At 39.7% G+C, this 6247-nt stretch overlaps 1 long non-coding RNA gene across 1 annotated transcript; it reads right to left on the bottom strand.

Annotated features, from left to right (window-relative positions):
* Window positions 1-2570: 2570 nt before the first annotated feature.
* Window positions 2571-5688, bottom strand: Gm40903. The gene is made up of 2 exons (XR_873140.1): window positions 5423-5688; window positions 2571-3077 (listed from the first exon to the last, which is right to left on the bottom strand). It is a non-coding gene; the product is annotated as a predicted gene, 40903 (long non-coding RNA).
* Window positions 5689-6247: the final 559 nt, after the last annotated feature.

Here is a 6247-nt window from a genome sequence, read left to right as displayed (position 1 = left end):
AGGGAGTGTAGCCTTTGCTATCATTTGCCAATCTGATGGGGTCATGGCCATATTGGCGAATCTCTCTACCTGAACCAGAGTAAAATTGGCACTGACCCCATAGTTATGGACAGATTCAGCAAGTTCTTTAAGTTGTTTATAGTCCACTGGGGCATGCATACGCCCCGCCTCCCCAATATCAAAGACTGGAAATGCCATCTGTATCTTTGTTAACACTTCCTGAGGAAAAAAAGAGTTAGCACTATGCTGTAATTCATAAAGCAGTGGCGCTGTGGGCACAGTAGCTGATATGCTACCCTTTTTGTTACTTCTTGATCGCGACCATCGGTCAGGGTTATATCTTTGTTCTTTATATTTTGCTGCCTCCTCCTCTAATTTAGCCTCCTCACTGGGGTCTAGATCTTCGGACCCTGAACTATTAATCTCTAAGGCCCCCAAGTCATGGATAGGATAAAAATTAGTATAAGGCTTTTTCTTAGTAGAGGGCTCAGTTTCACTGCCCTTCTTTTTCTCTCCCCTTCCTTCTGAATCCCGGGGAGGTCCTTTTTTTCTTAGACAAAAATTAGTATAAGGCTTTTTCTTAGCAGAGGGCTCAGTTTCACTGCCCTTCTTTCTCTCTCCCCTTCCTTCTGAATCCCAGGGAGGTCCTTTTTTCTTAGACATGTCTTTCTTTGAGCTCTTATTCTCTCCCTCCGTTCGGTTTCTGACATACTGTCCTGAACCTCTTCTAGTGTTCCCTGTCCCTCCACAATGGCAGGTTGGCAGGCTTCATCCTCTAGACAGTTTTTTATCAGCTTCCAAATTGCCTTGGTGCCTAGGCGTAAGTCTCCCTCTTCATGCTTACGGTCAAGGTCCCTTCCTAGCTTATTCCATGAGGCTACAGTTAGAGACCCCGAACAGGCATACCAGGGAGCAACGCGATCCACCTCCTTAACAAAATTCTGCAGCATATAGGAGGCAACCTGCAGATCGCATTGCTTTAGCACTGCCTGTAATGCAGTGATCACTGACTGTGAAGAGCCCATGATAGAATGGATACCTGCGGCTGATCTACGCTCGACTTATGGTACTCCTTAAGCAAAGCCGAAAGTAAACACGGTGCTCTGCTCCCTTATCTACGGGAGGCCTACAAGATACCTCGGTGCTGCCGCTTATCTACGTTGGACTGACCACACCTCAAATTTCAACCCCAGCCTCGATGGACAAAATAAGAATTTCAGCACCAGCCTCGATGGACAAAAAATATCAGCACCAGCCTCGATGGACAAAAAAATTTAGCACCAGCCACGATGGACCGCAAATTTCAGCACCAGCCACGATGGACCGCAACCAAGACTAGAGCTTCTACCGCCCCTTCTTAGGGTGAAAACCGAAATCAAAAGGGATAAGAGGTTCACGATCAGATATATCTCTCCGAACTCACCTTTTCCCTGCAGTTCTGAATCCGCCCCGTTTCCGGGGGTTCTCCCCAACGCCGGCAATGTTAATTCCCGGGATTCTGGCACCAGATGACCCACGCTAGCATCTCGCCAGCAAAACGCACGCAGGCCACTCAGATCCTTCTGCAGTAAGCTTTATTTCATCCCGAGAGACAGATGATCAGCTCAGGAGAGGAGACCCAGAGAGCAGAAAACCCTTCCCTTTTATAGGCTGCGAAAGAACGGTTGGAGACGTGCACCACCGGGATTGGCTGCCCACTATCAGTCAGTTAACGCCACGAGAGAGGCAGGGCTCAGGTAATGGAACGATACCCTGATGCTTGCGCACATTTTACTACGAGCAACGGATGTTAGCGCCATCTTGTAACGGCGACTGTGAGGGCGGCTCCTCACATTAAATCAGCAGGCAGCATAAAGGGCCTGTGTCACTGGGCATAGCTTGAGCATAGAAGACATCAAAACCTGCCCCACAATGACACACTTTCTCCAAAAAGACCACACCTATCTCAACAAGGCCATAACGCCTAAAAATGTGATTACCTATGGGCCAAACATTTAAATAAATGAGTCTATGTTGGCCATTCCTACTCAAAGCACCACATGTAAATAAAGACATTAAAACTGGAAACTAAGTATAAGATGGTACAAAGAGAGAGATATTAGAAAATGAAAGAATGCAGAAATATTTTAAAATAGTAACATAACAATTTTAGTATTTAGAAACTGGGCTAGATAGATTACTCAATGGTTAAGAGCACCAAGTGATCTTCTAGAGGACTCTGGCTTGATATCAAGAAGCCATATGTTTCAGCTGACAATCCAGTACTGAGGATTCAATGTCTTCTTTTTGCCTCTGTGGGCATTGTAGGCACAGGGTGAAAGATATACATACAGTTCAAACACCAAATACACAGAATAAAAATTAATCCAAAAACAAAATCATTAAGGGCTCTAGACTGAAGAATAGCTAACAGTATATTTAACACGTAGTGACATCACCAACTCACATATCTCAGGAAGGATTTTAACAGACAGAAGATCCAAAGTTATACAACACCTAAAAGCAAGATGAATAAAAGAACAGAATAAACACACAAAACAAAAAGAAACCACAGCAGTTTCTCCAATAAATATAGAGGAAATAATTTTCATTAAATAGTTGTAATACTAACTTAAACACACAGGGAAAAATATTGAATGAACATTCAATACATGGAAACTAATAAAGTCAAAAGCAATCAGAAGGACTAAGGGATACAAATCACATCATTATCCCAATAGGGGCAGAAGTTGTCTGAAAATTTTTGACATTTGATCAAAGTGGACAACATTAAACTGAAACCATAAAGAAAAGAAATAAAATTAGGTTAAACATGACAATCTAAAAGCAAATGTAACAAACATATAAACATATAAACGTCCCTCTAAATTCAACAAGAAAACAAAGGTATCCACTCTTTCAACTCCTATTCAATAGAGTGCTTTTGGTGAAGCTGAAGTGGAAATGTCAGGTTTCTTTTGAGATTCAGTTGTGTCATGTGATGTATTTCTGGAAGCTGTCTTGTGAGAGGATGCTTTGCTGAAGCAGACACACGGTGTTTTTCTGGAAGATGTGTGGTAAAAGGGCAATATTTGTACCTTTAACAAGATTAACACTCATATCAATTAATTATATTTTTATGCCTAACAATTAATACATGATTATCTGAGCCTAAATCTGAGAATGAAAAGAATCTTAGCATGAAAAGGATTCTGGAATGGATTTGCAACTAGAAACAATACCATGCATTTAAAATCATTTTTTTCCTGTAAGGGTGAGAATTACAATAGCCTTGTGAGCAGACTGAACTGTAATGTCATCAAACTATATTGATGAAATAGAAAGCTTAAAGGATGATATGATTTTTTCTAAATCCTGTTCTTAGCTAGTATGAGAGAAATAATGTCAATTTAACAGACTTTCCACCCACATTGTAAGATAATATATATCTAGAACCTTATATCCCAATGACAGGGCAATATTTTTTCTTAAGAGTTATTGTATGCAGGAGTTGCTGAGTGTTAAACTTTATTTTTGATTGCTTGCTCACGGAAGCCCTAGTAATCTTGATATTTTACCTATGTTTGCACTGAAAATGAAACCCCTTCAAATTGCATCTTTGAAAATGATCAATATTGGTTTCATCATCAACTTACATCTCAAACATGAACAAAATTTTTCATAACAATAATTTACAAACCAAGAACATGATCTAGAATATATAAAATTAGAAACTCATTTACCTTTAATATCACTAGTCTGAAAAAAAAACTCAAAGGATAAACAGGCTAAGAAAGTAATTAGGGAAACAACACCCTTCTCAATAGTCACAAATAATATAAAATACCTTGGCATGACTCTAACTAAGGAAGTGAAAGATCTGTATGATAAGAACTTCAAATCTCTGAAGAAAGAAATTAAAGATATCAGAAGATGGAAAGATCTACCATGCTCGTGGATTGGCAGGATCAATATAGTAAAAATGTCTATCTTGCCAAAAACAATCTACAGATTCAATGCAATCCCCATCAAAATTCCAACACAATTCTTTAATGAATTAGAAAGGGCAATCTGCAAATTCATCTGGAATAACAAAAAACCTAGGATAGCAAAAACTCTGCTCAAGGGTAAAAGAACCTCCGGTGCAAACACCATGCCTGACTTAAAGCTGTACTACAGAGCAATTGTGATAAAAACTGCATGGTACTGGTATAGTGACAGACAAGTAGACCAATGCAATAGAATTGAAGACCCAGAAATGAACCCACACACCTATGGTCACTTGGTCTTTGACAAGGGAGCAAAAAACATCCAGTGGAAAAAAGACAGCATTTTCAAAAAATGGTGCTGGCACAACCGGCAATCACCATGTAGAAGAATGCAAATTGATCCATTCCTATCTCCTTGTACTAAGGTCAAATCTAAGTGAATTAAGGAACTCCACATAAAACCAGAGACACTGAGCCTTATAGAGGAGAAAGTAGGGAAAAGCCTCAAAGATATGGGTACAGGGGGACAATTCCTGAAGAGAACAGCAATGGCTTGTGCTATAAGATCAAGAATGCACAAATGGGATCTCATAAAATTGCAAAGCTTCTGCAAGGCAAAAGACACTGTCAATAAGACAAAAAGGCCACCAACAGATTGGGAAAGAAAATTTACCTATTCTAAATCAGATAGGGGACTAATATCCAATATATATGAAGAACTCAAGAAGGCGAACTCCAGTAAAACAAATAACCCCATTAAAAAAGATGCTCAGAGCTAAAAAAAGAATTCTCACCTGAGGAATACTATATTGCTGAGAAGGACCTGAAAAAATGTTCAACATCCTTAATCATCAGGGAAATGCAAATCAAAACAACCCTGAGATTCCACCACACACCAGTCAGAATGGCTAAGATCGAAAATTCAGGTGACAACAGATGATGGCAAGGATGTAGAGAAAGAGGAACACTCCTCTACTTTTGGTAGGATTGCAAGCTTGTAAAACCACTCTGGAAATCAGTCTGGCGGTTCCTCAGAAAATTGGACATAGTACTACCGGAGGATCCAGCAATATCTCTCCTGGACATATATCCAGAAGATGTTCCCACAGGTAAGAAGGACTCATCCTACACTATGTTCATAGCAGCCATATTTATAAAAGCCAGAAGCTGGAAAGAACCCAGATGCCCCTCAACAGAAGAATGGATACATTTACACAGTGGAGTACTACTCAGCTATTGAAAGAATGAATTTATGAAATTCCTAGGCAAATGGATGGACCTGGAAGGCATCATCCTGAGTGAGGTAACCCGATCACAAGAGAACTCACACAGTATTTACTCACTGATAAGTGGATATTAGCCCTGAAACTTAGAATACCCAAGATATAAGATACAATTTGCAAAACACATGAAACTCAAGAAGAATTAAAAACAAAAAGTGTGGACACTTTTACCCTTTTTAGAAGGTTGACTGGAGGACAGCTGCATCTCTGATGAGTCACCTTCCCCCCATCCCACTCGCATTTTGACAACTGACTCGAGAAATTTCCTTTACTTAAGCCCTTTTTCGGGGGAACTCTACATCTAGATGTTGTCCAGAACTCTTACCACTCCCAAGGCCACATGCTTTGCGGGAGGGCTAGGAGCAGAGGAGGAAGCAATATCTGCAACTAAAGTGATGATCTCATGACTCATCCCTGGGGTTCTGTAAAGGTCCCTTATCAGGACACCTGACTGAGTCACTTGTGTTAATTGCATTGGAGCCTCTGCCTTGGGACATAGTGATTTTGTGAATCACTGTAATCTCTGTTCCATGAGACTGGTCTTCCATGATGTACGTAATTAAGTGTATACCAGATTTCCTGACTTCCTCCAGGTCCTTTAGTCATCTACTCACGTCTTGTGAAAAGTTTTCTGAGTCTTAGATGGGGTCATATAAATATTTCTCAGTTTTATGAACATTAGAATAAAAGATTATAACAACAATCACATATTTTGAATAAATTAACTTTGGGGAATTTTGTCTATATGCGTGAAACACTATAAATTGTTTACCTCTACGTATTAGACAATGAAGAGTAGTAAAGTATGGTAAAAGTATAGATGTTGAAAAAACTATTTTTCATATGCAAAACAAATTAAATGGAACAAACAACCTAGAAGGCCTACCTGTTAGCATCTAGAACTTTTCTAGCACAAATCATTGGCCAGGATTACAGTAACAAATATAGGTTCTGACCACCAACATGAGATTAAATTTAACCCAAATATATATGACT

The sequence above is a fragment of the Mus musculus genome, chromosome 13, assembly GCF_000001635.26.
Source record: "Mus musculus strain C57BL/6J chromosome 13, GRCm38.p6 C57BL/6J".
NCBI lineage: Eukaryota > Metazoa > Chordata > Mammalia > Rodentia > Muridae > Mus > Mus musculus.
The sequence above is the reverse complement of the archived record's forward strand: the minus strand, read 5'-3'. Positions and strand labels throughout refer to the sequence as shown.